Source organism: Zalophus californianus, chromosome 1, assembly GCF_009762305.2.
Source record: "Zalophus californianus isolate mZalCal1 chromosome 1, mZalCal1.pri.v2, whole genome shotgun sequence".
Lineage (NCBI taxonomy): Eukaryota > Metazoa > Chordata > Mammalia > Carnivora > Otariidae > Zalophus > Zalophus californianus.
In genome coordinates, this window is record NC_045595.1 from 102,622,601 (window position 1) to 102,645,098 (window position 22,498).

The 22,498-nt window shown below is 34.7% G+C and overlaps 2 pseudogenes; both read right to left on the bottom strand.

Moving 5' to 3' along the window:
- Window positions 1-22,498, bottom strand: part of LOC113918854 — a 70,427-nt pseudogene that overhangs the window by 16,488 nt on the left and 31,441 nt on the right.
- LOC113918993 lies at window positions 17,151-17,282 on the bottom strand (annotated as a pseudogene).

Consider the following 22,498-nt stretch of genomic DNA (forward strand, 5'->3'; position numbering starts at 1 on the left):
CAACAAGGGCTTCGATCCCAGGACCAAGACCTGAGCCGAAGTCAGACACTTAACTGACGGAGGCACCCAGGCGTCCCTTCATTTAACTTTCTACTGTTAAATATTTTTATTTATTACTGAATGGCTTTTAAAACTAATTTTTATTAGTTACACAGTATTTCAGCAAAGTCGTCATAATGCAGTTTACTTAATCCTTTCCTTACTGGTTCAGTGTTTTGCTGGCTTACAATTTCAGAACTCCTTAAAAAAGAGTTTATAAAATCTTTATTGGGGTGCCTGGGTGGCTCAGTCATTAAGGGTCTGCCTTCGGCTCAGGTCATGATCCCAGGGTCCTGGGATCGAGCCCCCCCATCGGGCTGCCTGCTCAGCGGGAAGCCTGCTTCTCCCTCTCCCACTCCCCCTGCTTGAGTTCCCTCTCTTGCTGTGTCTCTCTCTGTCAAATAAATAAAATCTTTAAAAAAAATAAAATAAATAATACAAAATCTTTATGAACTTTGGGTATAACTCTTTTTGCTTTATATGTGAAATGTCTAAATGACATCCTAGAGATGATAGTCACAACATATATATATGCCCTCACCATGTCATCTGAACCTGACATTGAAACAGGTGCTGTATTTATGAGGATAAAATAAAAGTGTTCTTAAGTACTCAGAAAAACTCATCACCTTGTGATTGGATTAGAATCATTCTTCTTCCTCTCCCTCTCTCTCCCCTTCCTGCCTCCCCTATCCCTCTTTCTCTCATCTTTTTTTAAGCACAACTCATGGACTACTCTACACTTCGCTTTTGTACCTTGCTATTTTTCATTTAGCAATAGATTTGGAGATATTTCCTGTCAGTACATACAGATTTACCTTGTTCTTCTTAATGACTCATGCCATTTTAATTTGTTGAATTACCAATTAGCATAGTACTCAAATAAAGATACCAAAATTGAGTTTGATAAATCAATAATCAGCAATCAAGAGATACTCTATAGATTTTGGTAGACTTTTCCATTGTAGAAGAGGCTTTTTAGGCAGCAGGCTCTATTTTCAACAAACATGACTTTACATATATAATTCATCCTTACAAAAGGGCACAAAATTAACTATTTAATTTATTCAATTTTTCAGTGACTGGTAGCTTCACTGTTTATTTCTTTCAACAAATGGGGGAACTAAAATTCTGGTGTGTTATTCAATTAAACCAAAGAAACACAGCAAGTGGTATCCAAGCTGGGATTACAGTTCAGGGGCTCTCCTGGTTTCATGGACTGCTTATTAAGTCATGTTTCAATTAGTGCATCATTTCATATTCCCTGGTGTCTCATGCAAATGCAAAATGTTTAAGTTAAGGAGATAATGTTTTTAAGAACTCCAAATTGCATTTGAGCATAAATTCCAGGAAGCAGACTCACCTTCAGAATAAAAAAGGATTTTATAAGAGGGTCATGCAGTTAGATATTTAGGGTCTGAATGACTGCATTTTGTCCCTCTTCCCCGAGGGCATTTGGAAGTGGCCCTGAGGCCCAGATGCATAGCTCATTGTATGAAAAACTAAACTGGCTTAGAGTGTGTCTCAGTTTTAGAAGTAATATGTTTTTCTTTTCCTCTGTCATTCTTTGTTGTGCTCATTAGGTAAACCTTTCTATAATCATAGAATCTAAGTCAATACTAAGTCAATGCAACGTACCTAGTAGGTACTTCATAAATAATTTATCAAATTGGCTTTTTGTTTCATTTATTTCTGTTTATAATTTTCTGTGTCTAAGGTTTCATCTCTTCAGAATTCATTGGTGTATTTTCCAAAAATTTTTATAAAAAGCATTATTTCAAGACAAATAAGATGCTTAACATTTAAACCAATAGGAATATGTGTTAAATACTTAAATGTTGACTGTATCAAGAAACATTGGTATGACTTTAATTTGTTTAGCAATTGATTTAAATAAGTAAAAAATAGGAACATGTGGTAGTAAAGATTTTTTAATGCATCCACAAGCAATATATATACATATGTAGTCTTGTAATCTGAAATGTACATAGTATGCTAATGTGCAATTTCATAATTTCTGTTAAAAATGATTATATCCTGCTGCTAAGACCAAAAGCATACTAAAATCAGTTTTCCATGCTTTCCTAATCATGGGATGTATACCAGCATACTCACATACCCAATACTTAGATTATGTTAGAGGATAAGCCAGTAGTTTTTAGGTACTGGACACACACACACAAACACACACACACACACACACACACTTCTTCTCTTTTTAGAAACGATGACAGCAACTGAATAGCTTTATTATTTCACTTGTCAACCAGTGAAATGTTTTTATTAAAAACAAATTACTTTTTGATAAAACAAGCGATAAATTTGCTACTATGAGCAATCTAGGGATCTGTTTCACTTTTCCCATGGGAAAAAAACCTTTAAGCCGCTGAGTGAACTCTGTAAATAGGCTACATAAAAAGAACAAAACAAAACCTACCTCAAGATATTTAATAGTATCATAGAATTTTCTTGTCATTACAACAGTTGATTTTAGTATAATATATTAAAGAGTATCTTGAATAAAATTGACACTCAGGCCTGCAAAATAAATGTTTCCTGATCAGAATTAACTACTTTATACTTTTCTAATTGATCAAGAAAAATATTTTGGAAATGCCAAAATGGATACATACATTATACTTATTCTTTGACACTGATAGTCTCTACCAAATAAGACTTAGATAAATAGGCTCTCTCTTTCCTTAAGAGTACAGAGAGACATTGGGTGTAATAATAATATGGTGAATTTTAATATTTCACAATTTTGAAAGGAAAGATATATGTTACTGTGTTTTTATACCTACACATGCTATTCATTAACAAAGTGTAGTTTTTTCCAAACTGGTACAGTTAGAACAAATATTTGTCAGGGTTAGTTTCAGAGAACAGAATCCAGTGAGCTAGTTTCAGCAAACAAGATTTATTGCAGAGTATTAAATGGCTTGCTGAATCGTTGGGAGGGCTGAAGAAACAGACTCTAGGTTGAGTTTCCAGGGACACCTAGAAGAGCCACACTCCTGAAATGGGCTGCCAAGAGAGCTGCTGTTGTTGCCATGGCCATGTTTACCTGGGAAGCTGCCATGAAGTCTCCTGGCTCCATGCTGTCTCTGCCCCAATTTCCACTAGCAAAATGGATGTCTCATGTCACTTCTCTCCCATTTACTTCAGATCCAAATTCTAGTCTTGCATGGATACCTTTGATGGCAGAACATGATATCTGGAAAGCTAACTGCAAGGGAGTCTGAGAAGTTTAATTTTTTTAACTTTCCAGCCTTCATAGTACACAAAGGCACATTAGAAGAAGATTGGAAAAGATATTCAGCAAAGCAATTTATAGGATATACCATAGAAATAATAATAATTCATAGGAATACACAAATTAAATAACTATTCAAGACTCTAAATAGCAGGTGTAGTTCATTTTATAATTTTATATCCAAGGTATTGATTCCTACTCACCATCTTCTTTGTTCTTGCATAGAAATTTAAGTTCCCAATCCTTCGTCTTGATATTCAAAGTTTCCAAAAGCTAACATTTCCATAACCATTCAATATCTTTGCCCTCATGACTCCTTAACACCACTTCTTTATTTTACTCCCCAGTACCTATTATGTACAGCCATATCTCCTTACTCGCCTGGTAATATTTTGTTTGGAATTCTTTTTTTTTAATTTCCTTTTTTAAATTCTATGGGGGGGCAGGGGATAATTTAATTTTTTTTTTAAGATTTATTTATTTGGGAGAGAGAGAGAGTGCAGGGGGTGGGAAGGGTAGAGGGTGAGGGAGAGAGAATCTTAAGCAGATTTCATGCTGAGCACGGAGTTCCACATGGGGCTTGATCTCAACACCTTGAGATCAGGACCTGAGCCTAAATCAAGAGTCCAAAGCTTAACCTACTGCACCACCCAGGCACCACCAGTTAATTTCTATTCAGCTCTCAAGGGTCAATACAAATTTTACTTCTTCAATGAAGACTTGGCCAAACATCCATTATTTCTTTTTCTTATAAGTATAAAATGATAAGAAAGTAACAGGTTTTTAATATTTGTTTTGTAAAGAGATTGAGACCTAATTGACTTAAAATAAACTGCACATATTTCAATGTACAGTTTGATGTTTTGATACATGCTTATACCATTGAAATCAAAAGTTTCCTCCTGCCCTCTTTTTCCTATTTTTTTTTATTGTGATAAAATACATATAACATAAAACTTACTATCATAACCTCTTGTGTGTAGTTCAGTGTTTTGCATACATTTATATTGTTGTGTAACAATGGTATTTTCTTGATTGTACTTGTAATAGCCTTAGTCCCCTGGATGCCCCAAATTGTCCTGCCTTCCATTATTGGCATTACAGACTTCTTGGTCATCAACCATAGAAATGGACTCTGGCTATCTAGATGACAATCAGAGACTCATAGAATCATGGAAAGGCTGAAAACCAGGCTGGAAAGTGAACAAAAAGCAAGGGTTAGGCAGCTTACCCCACAGCAACTACAAACTGGAGGAAGAATCCTTTTTATGTTCTCTCTGTGCTATAGGGAAATTTGAACTCCCTCTATGTTGTTAAATATATTGTTGAGTCTATATATTGTTAAATCACTTGTTCAGGATCTGAAGTCCCAAGTGTGAGGCTGTATTTCTGATTAGGGAACCTAAGTCACGTGCACAATCACTGATAGGACAGGGGTATTCTGCCTCACTGGACTTCCAAGGTGGGAGGGGATCACTATCTTAAAGGCAGTGTACACACATCAGGAGATCCCCAGAAGAGGATTTTGCTCATTGTTTATGCATCTCCTGACTCTCTAATGTGATTGTAAGGCCTTGCCTTGTGTTTCTTCGATTTCTTCCACAATAACTGGAAAGTTTCTAGATATATTTTAGTTTTCTATATGCATTTGTAAAATTGAGTTAAATGATAAGATATTATCCTTAAGTTTCTCAGAGCCTATGCTCACAAAATAGTCACTGGTTCATTCAGTAAAAAATAAAAATAAATAAATAAATAGGGGGAGGAGTGATTCAAAATTGCTGAATAGCTTCTCCCATGTTCGACCCCATTTACTGAGAGTAGAGATTGATTAAGCTGTGTCTAGTCTCATTTATGCTTTCAACCCCAGGTTTTCATCCAGTTCTTTTCCCTTCCTGCTACCCTGCCATGATGTTACATTTCACTCTGGACTGACAAGGATCTCTAAAGTCTAAAGCACCTCTTTATTTCCCACCACCATCCCCTTGTTTACTCCAGTGTGTTGATCACACACGCATCTACTCAGGAGCCTTTACCAGGCTCCCACTCTTGCCTCAGTTTCTTCCATGGCTTACTAACTTGCTTTCCTCAGGTCTCTGTTTCAGCCAAGGAAGGTTCGTCTGACAATCCTACATAAAATCATTGCTTCTGCCATCTTTCATTAGTCACCCTCGATTCCCCCCTCCCTGCTTTGTTTGTCTTTATTGCATTTATCACCATCTGACTTATTATAATTGTCTATTTCCTATATCCCCTACCCCTCGATGAAAATATAAGCGTCCTGTGAACGAGGATTTTTTTTTATGTTTAGTTCAGTGGTTGGCACAGTACAGCTATTTCTGGCCTGCCCTTTTGTTATTGCCTGAGCTTAGAAGGTACAGATGAACATTTGCAATGGATTTGATTATAAGAATGCTAACTTTGAATCCAGATCAAAGTGTTATCCTTTCTAGAAAAAGTATTTTATTATTCTCATTAGGACGCTTGTATTAAAAAAAATTGTACTTAGTTTTTATTATTATATTTATTTATTAGAGAGAGAGGGAGAGAGAGAGAGCAAGCACCAGCAGAGGGAGGGGCAGAGGGAAAGAGAGAGAACTGGGCTCCCTGTTCAGCAGGGATGCGGGGCTGGATCCCAGGACCCTGGGATCATGACCTGAGCCGAAGGCAACAGCTTAACTGACTGAGCCACTAGGTGCCCCTATTACTATATGTATAATTTCATTAATAAAAGTTGAGGATATTTGTTTTCTCTTTTGTAAATACTACATTATTGATTTTGTCCCTTGGCTCACAAAGCCCAAAATATTTACTATCTGACCTTTTACAGTTTGAAGACCTCTGGTCTAGTTTATAGCTGTATTACCAGCCCCTACAGCAGTGCCTGGTATAGAGAAGATCCTCAGTGAATTTGTTGAATTTATAAATAAATGAATTACCCCTGGGGCTATTGGAAGGAATAGGTTATAGAGGATGGGTTGTGAAGATATTTAAGCATAGCTTTGAATCATATATATATATATATATATATATAATAATCTGTCAGAATCAGAGACAGGAGACAGGGGTCAAAAAAGTGGGACAAATTCAGGCAGAAGACAAAAAATCTAGAGGCCCCTGACGCAGCAAATGCTTTATGGAGCAAGCATATCATCCATTTCCCTTTTCCATCATGGTGTAGTAGCATATGAAAGGAACTAGGAGGTAGTGAAACTACCTCATGGGATTATTGAGAGATTTAAAAAAATAATGGAGAACGCTTGGAGAACACAATAAAAACTAGTTATAAATGTTTTATCACGACATATCTTTTGTTAAATTTTTTCATTCATTCATTTATAACAATAGAACATGGAGTTTAAGTTGAGTAAAAGGGAACTGCTGCCGACCCAGAGGAGGGATAGTGTAAGATGGAAGCATCAATGGATTGAATGTCTTGGTGGGTTCAATAATTATTGGAGTTGGGGTATTAGTTGGAAAGATAGTTGGTTATCAAGGAGTGGGACCTTTGCAATTGATATCAATGGTGCAGTTACTGATAATGACAAGGTCTAGGGTAATACTGTCCAACAGAAATTTGCAAGCTACAAATGTAATTTTAAATTTTCTAGTAGCTACCAAAAAAGTAAAGAGGTAAAATTAATTTTAATAATATATTTTATTTAAGCAAATGTATCCAAAATATTATTATTTTAACATGTAATCAATATAAAAATTATTAATAAAATATATTACATTCTCATTTTTATACCTTAGGTCTTTGGAATCTGGTATATATTTTATACTTTCTTTTCTTTTCTTTTTTTTTTTGTTTTTTTTTTAGTGAGAGAGAGCATGAGTGGGGGTGGGGAGGGGCACAGGGAGAGGGAGGGAGAAAGAAGCAGGCTCCATGCTTAGCACGGAGACCAATGCAGGGCCGGATCTCATGACCCTGAGATCATGACCTGAGCCGAAATCAAGAGTCGGACACTTAACTGACCGAGCAGCCATTCAGGTGCCCCTACGTTGAATACTTACAGTACATCTCAACTAAGAAGTTACATTTTTTTTTTAAAGATTTTATTTATTTATTTGACAGAGAAAGCAAAAGAGCACAAGCAGGGGAAGCAGTAGAAGGAGAAGGAGAAGCAGGCTTCCCGCTGAGCAGGGAGCCCGATGCGGGGCTTGATTCCAGGACCCTGGGATCATGACCTGAGCCGAAGGCAGACGCTTAACAACTGAGCCACCCAGGTGCCCCAAGAAATTAAATTTTTATCAGAGATGCTTTATAGGTATTTAGATTTCAGAACCTTTACAAGTGAAAAAAGTTAATTTACATACTCAAGTTGATCCAAACGTTCTTAAAAGTTTTTCAGTGACTAAATCACTTATTGTTTAAAAATTGTATATTAAATTAAATAATGTTAAATAAAATTTAAAGTTCAGTCTGTTAGTCACATTAACCACACTTCAAGATCTCAGGAGCACATGTGGCTGGTGCCTACTGTATTGAATAATGCCGGTCTAGGGTGTGATGGATGGAGTGAGTGGGTGAAATAAAATAGATGGCAAGATCATTGGAAGATGAGATTAAGAAACAGGATAGGAGAAGGCTCATCTAACTGGATATAGTGAAACCACCAAGATTTATAATGGATATATTTTAGAGAATAGTTGTAACTCAAGAATTATAATAAAAAAATGAGGGATAGTGCGGGCTTGACAGATGACCTACAGCAAGCTGTGAGATTTTAGGGAGGAGTGAGGAAGGAGGAATGGTTTGGAACTGGTAATAGAGAGGAAAAAAAGACATGTACTCCAACTCATTGACTAGTGGGGAGCAATGGGAGAAAACACAGTGCCTGCCTGAGGGAGCTGTAGTGAAGAGAGGTCTTTAGGGAAAAGTCAAGAGTAAGGGGCCCTTTAAAAAACAAATGGAAGATAAAGGGGATATTTTTCAATTTATTGATAATAGCATTCTAATGGGTGTTAAGTGGTATTTCATTGTGGTTTTGATTTGCATTTCCCTGATGACTAATCATGTTGAGCATTTGTATATCTTCTTTGGAGAAATAGCTATTCTAATCCCTCACCCGTTTTTATAATTTTTTTTTTTTTTTGGTATTATTCCACACAATTAGGTTTGGGGGAAATTTTCTCTCTCTTTTTTAAGATTTGTTTGTTTATTTATTTATTTATTTAGCAATCTCTACACCCAACGTAGAACTTGAACTCACAACCCTGAGATGGAGTCTCATGCTCTTCTGACTGAGGCAGCCATTGTGCCCCTCTTTGCCCATTTTTAAATCAGGCTGTTTGGTCTTTCGTTGTTGAGTTGCAGGAGTTCTCCATATATTCTGGATATATGATTTGCAAATATTTTCTTCCATTCTGTGTGTTGTCTTTTTCCCTCTTTTGATAATGTCTTTTGATACACAAAAATTTTAATTTTAATGCAATCTATTTTGTCTATTTGTTATTGTTGTTGCCTGTACTTTTGGTGTCATACTTAAGGAACCATGGCCAAATCCAAGATCATGCAGATTTACCCCTGTATTTTCTTCCAAGACACTATAGTTTTTGCTTTTAAAAATTTAAGTTTTTGACCTGTTTTGAGTTAGTTTTTGTATGTTATGTAATGTAAGGGTCCAACTTTATTCTTTTGCATGAGTATATCCAATTTTCCCACCATTTGTTGAAGAGACTGTTCTTTCCCTATTGAATTATCTTGGCACCCTTGTTCAAATCAACTAACTGTAGATGTAAGGGTTTATTTCTAGGTTCTCAATTCTATTCCATTGATCTATATGTCTACCCTTATGTCAGGACTACATTCTTTTGATTACTGTAGATTTGTGGTAAGTTTTGAAACCAGGAAGTATGAGTTCTCCAACTTGTTCTTTTTTGAGAATGTTTTAGCTGTTATGGCTCTCTTGAAATTCTGTACACATTTTAAGATGGGCTTTTCCATTTCTGCAAAAACCCTGTGGGGATTTTGATAAGGATTACATTAAATCTGTATTTTGCTTTGGGTAGTATTATCATTTTGTAAATTTTAAGTCTTTCAATCTGTGAACCTCGGGTGCCTTTCCATTTAGGTCTTCTTTAATTTTCTTCTTTTTAAAATCCTTTTTTTTTTTTTTTTGGTCTTCTTTAATTTCTTTCAGCTATGTTTGTAGTTTACAGTAGAGTCTTATGCCTCCTTGGTTAAATTTATTTCTATCTTTTTTCTTTTTATGTTATTTCAAATTGTTTTCTTAATTTTCTTTTTAGATTATTCATTGTATGTGTGTAGAAATACATTGGAGATTTGTGTGTTGGTTTTTTATCTTGCATCTTTGCTGAATTAGTTTGTTTGCTCTAACTGGTTTTATGAGTGTGTGTATTTGTTAGTTTTTTCTACGTATAAGAACATGCTCTCTGTGAATAGAGATAATTTTACTTCTTCCTTTCCAATTCGGATACCTTTTATTTCTTTTTCTTGCCTAATTGCTCTGACTAGAATTTCCAGGACTATGTTGAATAGAAATGGTGAAAGCAGGCATTTTTGTCTTTTCTTTAATCTTAGGGAAAAGCTTTTAATCTTTCCCCACAGTGTTTGATGTTAGCTACACAAGACTTCTTGCAGTTTAGAATATTCCATCGATTTCCAACCCCTTCCCCATTTGTGGACTATTTTTTGCTTCTATTTTCTGTGGTTTCTTTTTAGAAATTCAGGTATTCACATATTCTCTGTTCTGTGCTTTCCAAAACTATAGTCTTCATTCTATCATTTTCAACTATCTGTCCATATCCTGTTTACTGTAGGAGGGATTTCTTAATTTTGTTCCACATATTACTGATTTCACTTCCTCAGTATTTGTTCAGTTTTGTTCTCTCTCCAGTATGGATTTCTATTTTGACATTACATCTTTAATTTCTTTGCATTGGTCCATATTGTGCATATTGTCCTCTTTTTCTGACTTGTTCTCTTATTATGATCTTGTTTCTTTTTTATAGAGGTCACATTGTTTTACATTATATATATTTGTATTACATTAAAATACACAAATACAAGATGTATTTACATAGATTGACATACATGAGAATGTCAAGAAATTTTATAAACTTTGTCTTGAATACTGTCATATAACTTTCTATGTCCTTCCATACCTTTCTTTATGTTTACAGCACTTTTAAAATATATCTGTATAATTTTTAATTAATATCTGCCTTCCTATTTGATTTTAAACTTAGTGTAGAGTGCTCATATATCATTTATTTTCCCTTCTATGTTTAGTATCTCTGATAGTATTAATTACATGGGTAAGACATATTAATTACAGGTTCAAAAATATTTGTTGAATAAATGAGTAAATAAATAGTTTTTAGAATTATTTCTCTTTCCCTTAGTCTATATTTTTTCAGAGACATCAGGTTGAATTTCTACATGTATTTGTCTATTAATGAGGCAAGATCCAACCACACTTAAGATTTTTTTAACAGGAATAGCTCTGGCCCTGCTCTTGTCTATGAGAAGAGTAGTTGATTTTTTTTTTTTCAGATATGAAATCAGAAGGCAAGCTAGCATTCTATTCAAATTTCTAAGACTAATTTTTCTCTACACAATTCTTCTTTCCTTAGGGTGCTTTCTTATCCTTCTCCCATTTGATTTTAATACCCTAAGCTAATGGAATATATAAAAAACTACAAGTCCCAGCTTGCATTACTACCTGTTTAGGCTTACAGACATCCCAAGATGCAACTTGCCATTGCCGATCCTTCCACATGGTCTATGAATGGATATAGTATGCAAATTTGGAGAGTGGAGTTGGAGAGGATTTTCTGTGCATATGTGTGTATAAAATAGTTTTACGGCTAATTAAAAATGCAGCATCTTAAACCTCTACAGTAAATAATTCAATACTTGGTTTCTAGGATGCTATAAATTATGTGTCTTAAGTTAGAGAATAGTCAATATTTTTTCACTTTTTTAAAAAAAGTCTATATTTATTGAGAGGAAGTCTAGATTGTTAAAAAAATCAATACAGCTATATTCCTTTCATAGTTCATGGATTTTTCACCTTAACTTTGTATATTGGATGTTTTTGTTCAGTCTCAATTTTTAGTTGTGGCATGGGATTTGGTCTTTTTTTCCTGTACATTTTAGTGGGAAGTAGGGAAAGCCATGAGTGACTCCTTTCTAGATATCATTCTAAACTGGAAATTCCTGAATTCTGTTTTCAAATTGATAGCTGGGTACCGCCTGAAAGAATAAATTCAGAGTCCTCCGGATCTTATTTGCAAACTAAATGTGGTAATAGCACTAGATGACAATCACTGAGAAATCTAGAGTCTCTCAGGAATTAAAATGTGGAACCATGGGGCCAAGATATGAATGAAAAAATATTATCAACATGCACCATACTGAGAGACTGGGTAATTGTTGACATGATACCATTCTACCAAAAGTTCCTGAAAGGTTTCTGCTAATTATGGACCAGTATATCTTACTTTTTTTTTTTCCACTTTTTTTTTTATTATGTTATGTTCGTCACCATACATTACATCATTATATATCTTACTTTCTTAATGGAAAGAATTAATAATTAGTGCCCTCTTAATAGACAGTGACGTTATTGCTACAGCATAGGGGATATAGCCCCATAAGTTAGATCAAGTTCGGTCAAGGCATTAAAGAACTATTCCTCTGCCAGGGCTCTGTCATTCTTGGGCTCTGCCACTATCGTGGTGTACCCTGCCCTCAACCAGCCCTGGGATGACACGCCTGATAGCCATAGGATGGGCCTTGATTTCTAGTCACCGCCATCTTATTCATTTTGAGGCAAGCAGCAGCTATGGTTGCCCTACATAACTTTCTTGGAATTTTGCATATTTATTCCTCAATATCAGAGTTTGAAGTCTGGGAGAAATTTCTTATTACTGTGTAAAGTAGATGTATGACTTTCAAACTGGCCTAAAGATTGTTGAGGTGATATAGCATGTTGAATGATACTAAAATTTTAATTTAAGATCTCTCAGTTCGGGCTATATTAATTTATTTAATCTTCAAATAAAGTTTTGTTAGACATATGGTAGGTGGTTATGGAACATGTGAAATAAAGTTCCTCACTTCCAAGATAGGATATATCAATTTCTTGGAGGAAGATCTACTTTTCCTTTTCCTCAAGTCTTAACATGTGTAGGGGATGAGGAGATAAAGTCAGCTAGTTCTAATTGTTGATGGAAATGCACTTGGGGCTCATAACTACTGCAGATCCCTGTGGGATATAGACAGTGGTGTGAAGAGTCAACCAATCTTGGACTCATTCCTAATGAAAACCAAATGATGGTGGGATACTGATCAACTTGTTTGTCAGTCTGAAAGGGTGGTTATTTGATATATTTACATATTTGCATGACCAGATCTGAGTGGGAGAATATAATCTCTACTAGGAATCATTGTGAACAACCAGTACAGGGCTTGATTATATATACAATGCTTGCTCAGAAACCAGGCAGAGTCAGACTGAAGAGTAACTGTGAATGCCACCATTTTACAAGCCAAGTAAGAGAGGCAGAAACTGGCTGAGAAATTCCTTAGGATATATCACAAATTAGGGACAGAATTTAGAATGAAATTCACAGGCACTGAGGTTCCAGTCTGTTGCTTAGTCACCAAATCTTTCCTCTATTCAGCTTCAGTCATGGTTCTCCTTTAGATTGAAAGACAGATTTACTTACGAAAGTTGGTGCATATAGTGTGATGGGGGAATGAGCAGAAGTGAGAATCCAAGTGACGTTTCTAAATGTAGCATTTGTGGACACTGCCAAATTCAGGCAGTAAATATTTTATTCATTACTTCAGATTTATTTTCCACTTTAAAGATGAAACATACTTTCAAAAAAATTTGGCATAGTAAAGTGAGAAAAAATTAAAAATAATTGTGCAATCATCAAAATAAAAAGAAATTCAACATTTTGCTGAATTTCCTTTTTTGAACACACATATACAATTTTTATTATACATATTATATTCGGATTTTACCAATCTTTAAACAATGCTTTGAAATTTAAAGAAAAAGTAATTATGGAAGAATATTTAGATAATAATTATTGTGAAGATCAGAATTCAGTGGCTAGAATTCTTAAAGGACTGGCTATTACTGTGAAATTGAACATATAAATATGGCAAAAATTCATGGTTGCCATACAGTTCTATAGGGGTTTAATAAATACTTGCTAAACAAATGAACATGCATATATGTATATAGATAATACTTTATATTTATATGTGTGAAAACCCATAATTGGATCAACTGGCTAGAAAGAGACCAGAAAAAACATCATGGTCTTCAATGAAATTTGTTTATCTCATAATGTTATGTAATAATAATAATAATAATAACCATTTATCATGTACCTATTGTTGTACACACTACCATACAGATGTAAATTCTCTTTACAACAACAACCAGGAAAGAGGTGAATACATATTTCAATTTTACAGATGAGCAAATGGAGGCTTAGAAAGTTGAAGTAATTTGCACAGGCTCAAAGAGTTATTCAGCACTGAATTTAAACCGATTTATATTTAATTCCAATCAATCAATGCAAGAGGGTGATAACAAACTTGTTTCTGAATCTCAATAGTTCACAAATGATTAGATACAATTAAGAGACTGTAATGGGTGAAATTAAAGTCTCTTACTAGCCAAATTCAGTGACCTATCATAATAAAGTCTGTAGAGTCATTCCTTTAGGAAAGTAATACACAAATATCTTTTATAGATGGTAACTTTTTGTGTAAATTATTAATAAAATAAGTTTGTAGTGTTCTGGGTGTTGTAGATTGGAAATTTACTCTCTGCTAAACTATTCTAGCCTGCTTATCACGTAAAAATACAGTTTTATTGAGGCACACTTGAAATACAATAAACTGCACATTTTAAAAGTGTACAACTTGATAAGTTTGACATTTGTATATACACATGAAACCCACATGTCCATCACTCTACAGTTTTCATGCCTTTCTGTAAGAGTCCCTTTTACCCTGTTCCCTCTTTCTTCTGCCCCCTAGGCAACCACTGATCTGTTTTTTGTCATTATAGATTAGATTAGCTTGTATTTTCCAGAGTTTTATATAAGTGGAATTGTATGGTGTATATATATATATATACATGTATATATATATATATATATATATATATATATGTACATACACGTATATTTTGTCTGGGTTCTTTTAGCACAATTATTGGAAATTCATGCTTTGTTTTATGTTTATCAAAAGTCTATTCCTTTTTATTGCTGAGCAGTGCTCCATTGTGTGTATGTACCACAATTTGTTTATCCATTCTCCCAGTGGTAGATATTTAGGTTGCTCTAGTATTTGCCTATAACAAAGAAAGCTGCTATGAACATGCATGTACAATTTGCTGTATGAACATATACTTTCTTTTCTCTTGGGCAAATATCTAGGAGTGAAATGGTTGGATCACATTACAGTGTAAATTTAACTTTTTAAGAAATTATCGGGTGTTTAACAATTTTACTTTCCTACCAGTAGTACATGAGAATTCCAGTTTTTCCATAATCTCCTCTACATGTGGAAAATGCAGTCTTTTTAGTTGGAGTCATTCTGATCCACCTGCCTTATTTACTTATTTACTTACTATTTATTTATTTATTTATTTATGAGAGAGGATGGCAGAGGGAGAGGGAGAAAGAGTATCCCAAGCAGGTTCCACACCCAGTGCAGAGCTGGACATGGGGCTTCATCTCAGAACCCTGAGATCATGACCTGAGTCAAAATCAAGAGTCAGAGGCTTAAACTACTGAGCCACCCAGGCACTCCTACCTGCCATTTTTAAATGATACTGACATTTAAGCAATTATTTATTTATTTATTTATTTATTTATTTATTTTTGTAGTGTCAGTATTCAAACTGGGGAAATATTAGGCAAAAAATGTCAAAAGGATAATGTCTTCCTTGGTTACATTATATAACATTTTTTTTTTATATTTGATAATGTCATGAACATTGTATTTCAGGGTTTTCCAGTTAAAATGACAACTCTTGGGGTAGAGAAAATGTTATTTATGAGTCTTCTTTTTATGGCTTTAGTGAAGTTTTATAATTTTCATATTCAGTTCTTGTGTATTTTGTTACTCTATTTTTAAGTATTTTAAGTTTTTGTGAATATGATTTTTAAAAAACATTTCAATATATGTTTTATATATTTTTAAAAGGTTGTTGATTGTTTATGGGAACACTTTCTTATCCAGCCTCTTTGATAAACTCATTTCTTTCTTTTTTTTTTAAAGATTTTATTTATTTATTTGAGAGAGAGAATGAGAGAGAGAGAGCACATGAGAGGGGATAGGGTCAGAGGGAGAAGCAGACTCCCTGCTGAGCAGGGAGCCCGATGCCGGACTCGATCCTGGGACTCTAGGATCATGACCGGAGCCGAAGGCAGTCGTTTTAACCAACTGAGCCACCCAGGTGCCCCTAAACTCATTTCTTTCAATAGCTTATAAATTTACTTATATTTTCTATGCAGGCAGTCATTTTGTCTGTCAATGACATTTTTTTCTTCCTTTCTAATTCTGTACCTCTTATTTCCTTTTCCTATTTTATTACATTGCAGTTAAATGCTTTTTGAAGTGACAGATTATTAGGGTTCTCTCCTTAGTGTTCATTTTGGATCAAAATGGTGCTCTTTGAAGACATGAAGTCTAGTCTCTGATACTTACTATTTATATAACCTTGAGCAAGTAACTTATTTAACCAAGCCTCAGTTTCCTCATCTGAGAATAAAGATAATAAAAATGTTTGCAAATCCAATTTACTGGGATTCTGTGAGGATCAAATTAATTAAAATACATGCAAGCAATTTTTAAACTGTGAATCGACATGCAGGGATTAAATTACTTCCCATTAGGAAGGGGCTATTGTATCTGTTTCTTTGGAGTTGTTTTAAGGGGGCTATGTTATCCCTAAAAGTTTATAAATATATATTGATTTGTTAAGAACTTATGTCTTTTTATTTAGTGATTAGTTCACAGCCAACTATAAGAAAATTTAGCAGGAGAAATTAATATAAATAATAAGAAAATCATATCCGTTTGGTGTTTCAGCAAAAAGATGAAAATTTTATTTATTTATTTTTTTGGTTTTTTTTAAAGATTTTATTTATTTATTTGAGAGAGAGAGAATGAGAGCGAGTGAACACGAGAGGGAAGAGGGTCAGAGGGAGAAGCAGACTCCCTGCCGAGCAGGGAGCCCGATGTGGGACTCGATCCCGGGACTCCAGGATCATGACCTGAGCCGAAGGCAGTCGCTTAACCAACTGAGCCACCCAGGCACCCAAAGATGAAAATTTTAGAAAAGGTAAACCACATTAATAAAGGTATTATTTTATGTGGGAGTGTTTTTGAGAGTAAGACATTGCCTTAGTTTAGAAATTAGATCATATAAACACCTGAAATATGAAGTCTGAACATATATAGTGAACAAAATGATCATCATTGCATTTATATTTTGATAATCTGTAAGAGGTCTATGCATAGCTAGATGCATATTTTAAAGTAATTTTTTCTTTTCATAAGAAAAAGATATATACAAGAAATATTTATAGTCACATACTCATAAGACTGGCCATCAAGAAACTGTTCTGATCTTTGAAGTAAGACTTGTATTCTGATCATTGAACATTCACTCTTGTTGATCAAAGGCAAACCAGTTATCAAAATAAGAAAGAAAAACTAGGTCAAAGGTGAAAAACAAAATGGGGAATAAACTAAAAGAAAGTATCTCTTATTCCTAGCTCATTAGTTAATCATGTGTTTTTATAAAAAAATATTTTAAATGTTTTATTCATTGTAAGATACCATGTATTATACTAGTTTTCATCAATTTAGACCCAAGAACAGAATTCATGGTGATCTATATTAGTAAACAATGATTAGCAATAATCGCGCCTCGGATAAACCTCATTGGCTGTGATACTGCCACTGCGCATTTGAAATCTGACAGTCAAATGGAAGGAATATTTCATAATAGTGGAAATGAGGTAATCTTGCAACTCTGAATTTACCCAGAATTTATAAATTATATTTACTGATAGCTATTATATATTCGTGCGACATGGATAAATACTTGAACCTTAACTTTAACATTATGTATATGTACTCAATGCCATGGTAGAGACTGTCTAGTAATTTGCAAATGGTTCTGACCTTGAGGGCTAGAAATCCTAAATCTTCCCTGAGTTTGAGCTATTTCTGACTTACTCAAAGTGGATGTGTGAAGGGTGCCTGGATGACTCAGTTGGTGGAACATGAGGTTCTTGATCTCCCAGTTGTGAGTTCAAGCCCCATGTTGGGTGTAGAGTTAACTTAAAAAAAAAAAAGTGGATATATGAGTGTGTGTTGTGGAAAGGAGGAGAGGAGAAAGGGGATATTGGGAAGGTGTCCTGATGGGGAAGTCATTGATCACAGACCAGGGTATGGCTCCCACTGGCACTGTCTTGAGTCTGGGATATGGAGAATGCCGTGTAGCCATGGCGTGGATATTGACCTTTAATGATTGTAGATTAATGAGGAGATTGGAGCTACTTGCTGAAGGATGTTATTTTAGGAGAATCCTAAACAAAGCGTCATTATAAGCAAACTACAGAGTATTGTATGTCTTCAGTCTTTTCTATTATTTCCTACAATTCATTGTGACCTAACTTCTCTCAGTCTTTCATCTGCTTCATTTTTATCATTTATTGGCTTTCATCCCCATGTCTCTCACTACTGTGAAGAGTTCTGTACAGGGTTGAGAATTTTCTTTTCCACTCTGCATTCTTATCTCTGTCTTTGTGCTTGACTCATACAAAAATGGACTAAAATTTCCTGAATCACTTCAATTTTATTGAGTTAAATCTTCAGGTCATTTCAGCCATGGATCAACCACCGTCCTTCTTTAGGTCATGCCAACCTTTTGAACAACTGAATATCTTTAACAAGTCCCCTCATCATCATTTCCTTGATTTCATATCTTTCACTCCTTCATTCTTCCATCATCCTTTACTTTCTAAAGGTATTTGTTCCCCTCATTATGACTTTTGATCTTTTCATTTTTTTTAGTTCTCTTAATATGTTTCCTGCTCTATGCCTTAGATTACACCATTTTTCTGTTCAGAATATTATATATCTATTGAGATATTCTTCATCATCTAAAGATCATTCTGAATGGCACATACCTGAAGTATTCTCTGATTTATTTAGTTACAATAAAAAGAAAACAAAACAAAAGAAACCTTTACATTTACAAGGTGCTTTCTTCTACAATATTTTATTTTGCTGTCACAACAACCTTGTGAGGTTACATGCTGCTGTTTTATCCATTTTACAGAGAGCTAGGTGGCTGGTCTACAGATGAGGTTTTACTCCTTGTTCAGTGCTCTTTCTGCTAACACAGTCCTGCCAGAAGCAAATTTCCAGAGCTTGTTTAGTGTATTATTTGCATGATTCAATGACACTTAACATACAATAGTTTATTATGTAGTTATTTTTACACATGTAAGAGCTCCTGCTTCTATTTTTTAAGCTCTAGATAATGTCTTAATTTCCTTTAGAGTCCCAAAGCAACTGCCCCAGTGCCTTAAACATGGAAGATGCTCAATATATATTTGTTGAATAGATGAACAAATTAATTAAAGGACACTACAAAAGATAGAGTGTTGGAAGCTGGAGCCAGGATGCAGAGCAACATGCTTTCACAATACTATTTTGTAAGTAAAACAATTGAGGCTTAAAGAGGGCAAAAGGTTTCTTGGGGTCACATCACAAATTAGGAACAGAATTAAAAAGAAAATGCAGAGGCCCTGAGGTTCCACTCTGCTGCTTAGTCACTGAATCTTTCTTCTTTTCAGCTTTCAGTCATGGCTCTCTGTCTAGATTGAAAAAAAAAAAAAAAAAGATTCGTTTATGGAAAATGGTGCATATAGTGTGACGGGGAATGAAAGTCTGGCCCCACAACATTTCCATATGCCCTTAACAAGATCAGTTGTGTTTAGCATCTTTCTTTATCAATTTTGCCCACTTCATGATCTTTCAGGTTAAAATATGGTCCTTACTTCAATAGATTCCCATAAATATGGGATATTATGAAGATTAGTGATGCAAGACACATAATATCCTTCAAGCTCCACAGAAGAAAGGTATTACATAAATACAAAGCATGATTATTTTTTCCACTAGCAACAGGCCTAAGCTTACCAACACATAGTTCACAGGCTGCTGAGCCACCAGCAGATGATATACATTTTTTCCTGTATGTAGATCAAAGTGGCAAAAATTTCCCTTGGGATATTTGGACCATTTACTACACTTAAGGTATTTTTTTTCTGGGGGTGGGGTGGGGTGGGTGGTGTGTTAGTGATAGAGCAAAAGAGTTAGAAGTGAGATTAATTTCAGATCAAAACATGTATAGAAGGCCAAACAGGAAAACAAGTATAAAGAAATAAGTACAAAGCTAATATCAACATGTAAAAAATGTGGCCTTGTTTGTCCCTTACTTGCATTTCTTGTGATGTTGGATTTATTCTGAAACAGAGTATTATCAAAAACATTGAATTCAGTCATACTTCAATAGAAAAACAATTGTGAGGTCTAATTTTAGGAGAGTCCTCTGTATCAATGGAGAAATGATATAATTTGAGTTGGTTATAAGAAACATTATTTTATTAAAATAGTTTTGCATGAAATCAGTGATATCATTTAGTTGTTGTGATTCACACTTCTCATGTCTGGAAGCAATGTGATTCCATGACTTAAAGATCAGATAGTAATATCAAGCCGTAGAAAACGTGATCATTTTTTGTTTCACTTTTGTTTAGTGCATATGCAAATATTTTATATGAGCTAACTTCATACCTCATGTACAATGAAAACGGTATCCTTCCACAGTCTGATGACCTGGTTTGATGGCTCCATGAAGTGAATAACTATAGAATTTATTGCCAGCAAGATTAACTCAACATTGACTAAGAAAAATGAAACTCATTATCTGACAAAGACATGCTCCTGAAATTAGGGTAGTGAATACTAAATATCTTTATATATCTAGTTCGTATGTTCAGTGATCTGGACATATAGTTGCAGCTAACTAATTCTGTCATGCTTATGGAAAAGCTAAGCATTTCAGAATCATCCAACCCTTGGAAGTGGTACTAAGTTTTTTCTCTGTGGACAACAGGAAGAGTCTGATTCATATAATTCCCGGGTTGATATTAGACAATTCTATGGTGTGAATTGGTGGGATCTCACTTGAATACTTGTCTAATTACTGAAGGTGAATGCCAGTTGTTCTTTGAAAAAAGATCTGGCTTTCCTTCTCTTCCATGAGTTGGTAGGTGGGCCTTCCATGGAAAAGCATCTTGGATAACCCCTTCAGGCTTCATAAAAATTGTAGCAGTTTTGCCTGCCCATCTAGAATCTAAGGTCTCCTTATTTTTCTGGAGCAAGTTATGCCTTTTCTAAGACATGTGTCAGATTTTTATTCCTGACCTGTGTATTTCCCCTAAGGAATCTGAGGCTCAGGGATGTGAAATAAGTTGTCAAATATATTTCAAATTCAAATTGAAACAGATTGTCAAATCTGGATCTCCTTGATTCCAAAGCCTGTGATCTCTCCCAGGTGCTACCCTTCATCTAAAGTTGAATGTGAGAAGTGATTTTTTTTTTAAAGATTTTTATTTATTTATTTGAGAGAGAGAGAATGAAAGATAGCACGAAAGGGAAGAGGGTCAGAGGGAGAAGCAGACTCCTCACAGAGCAGGGAGCCCGATGTGAGGCTCGATCCTGGGACTCCAGGATCATGACCTGAGCCGAAGGCAGTCGCTTAAGCAACTGAGCCACCCAGGTGCCCTAGAAGTGATTTTTTTTGAGAGACATTAGTCCAAGGGCTTGTCCTCCATCAACTTCTGTGGATACTCAGGTATTATCACTGGATCTAGTTTGAAGACAGAATGACAATAAGATCCATTTGCATTAACTTAGACTGGGTGGAATTACTCTTTCTGCCTCTGGCTTTTTTTGGAAGAGATCCCAAAAGGCAGCAACATTCGGTCTATTTCTTTCTCAGGGGTTTCAGATTGAATCCCACAGGAGAACGTCTTTTAGAATTTAGAGACTAGGTATTAAAATTTTCTTCTGTGAGAAATTTACATGCTTTCTACTTTCAGTTAATAGGAACTATACACCTTTACAAGTTTCTTTTCTGCATTGGCTATCACAAAGCTCAGAGTTAAATTGGATATTTTGACATGAACCATATGATGTTTTTAGTTAGAACATTTATTTTTTTCTCCTCTCCTTGGTCCTTGTTTTCTAATTTATTAGGTATATTTTGCATGTTATTAATTTCAACCATCTCAATTCCTGTCAATAAATAAGAGTAAAGACCTGTATAAAGAGAACAGAATTTAATCCTTCTACCTTTTATGTTCTTATGCTCTCTTCAAGAGACATTATATGCTGTACAATGAGAGAAGAGGATCTGAAGGCTAGGTAAAGATACTAGGGAGAATGGCCATGTTGAAGATAAAGGATCTAATTAAACTCATCCAGTGCTTTTTGAGTACAGACTATGTGTTAGGCACCATGGGGTATTACAAGAGTTAATATAAATGTAAACATAGCCTCTGACTTTTACAGCTCACAGACTAGAAAACAATAAATAATGGCACAGTATATAATTGATTTTATAAAAAGATAAAAAAAACCCAAATTAAATGAAAAATCTCCAGAATGTTTTATACCACAGTGACATTTTAAACATGAAAACATCTAAGAAAGTAACTTAAAGCTTTTATTCTTGAAACTATACAGGAATCTATTCTAATGTATGATTAATCTTGTGTTCCACTGACAACATACTAAGCACAGGCAGTTGGATTTATATTGCAGCCTGAGGACTGTGTATCATTTCTGGCATACCAACCTACCCTCTTCTTCTGTATTCAAGAATGCAGATAGGAATGGAATTAGGGGTGACATTATTTTATGAATAATCTTGAATCTGGTCTCATTTATAAGCCAAGACAATCATTTGCAAACCACAACCTAATGGTAACTACAACATGTCAAGAAAATTGCTATGCCACATTAAAATGAGGTCAAAATTAAAAGGTTTTAATTTTCACCTAGTTTCTAATTCTTAGTACTTTATTGATATGAAAAATACTTGATCA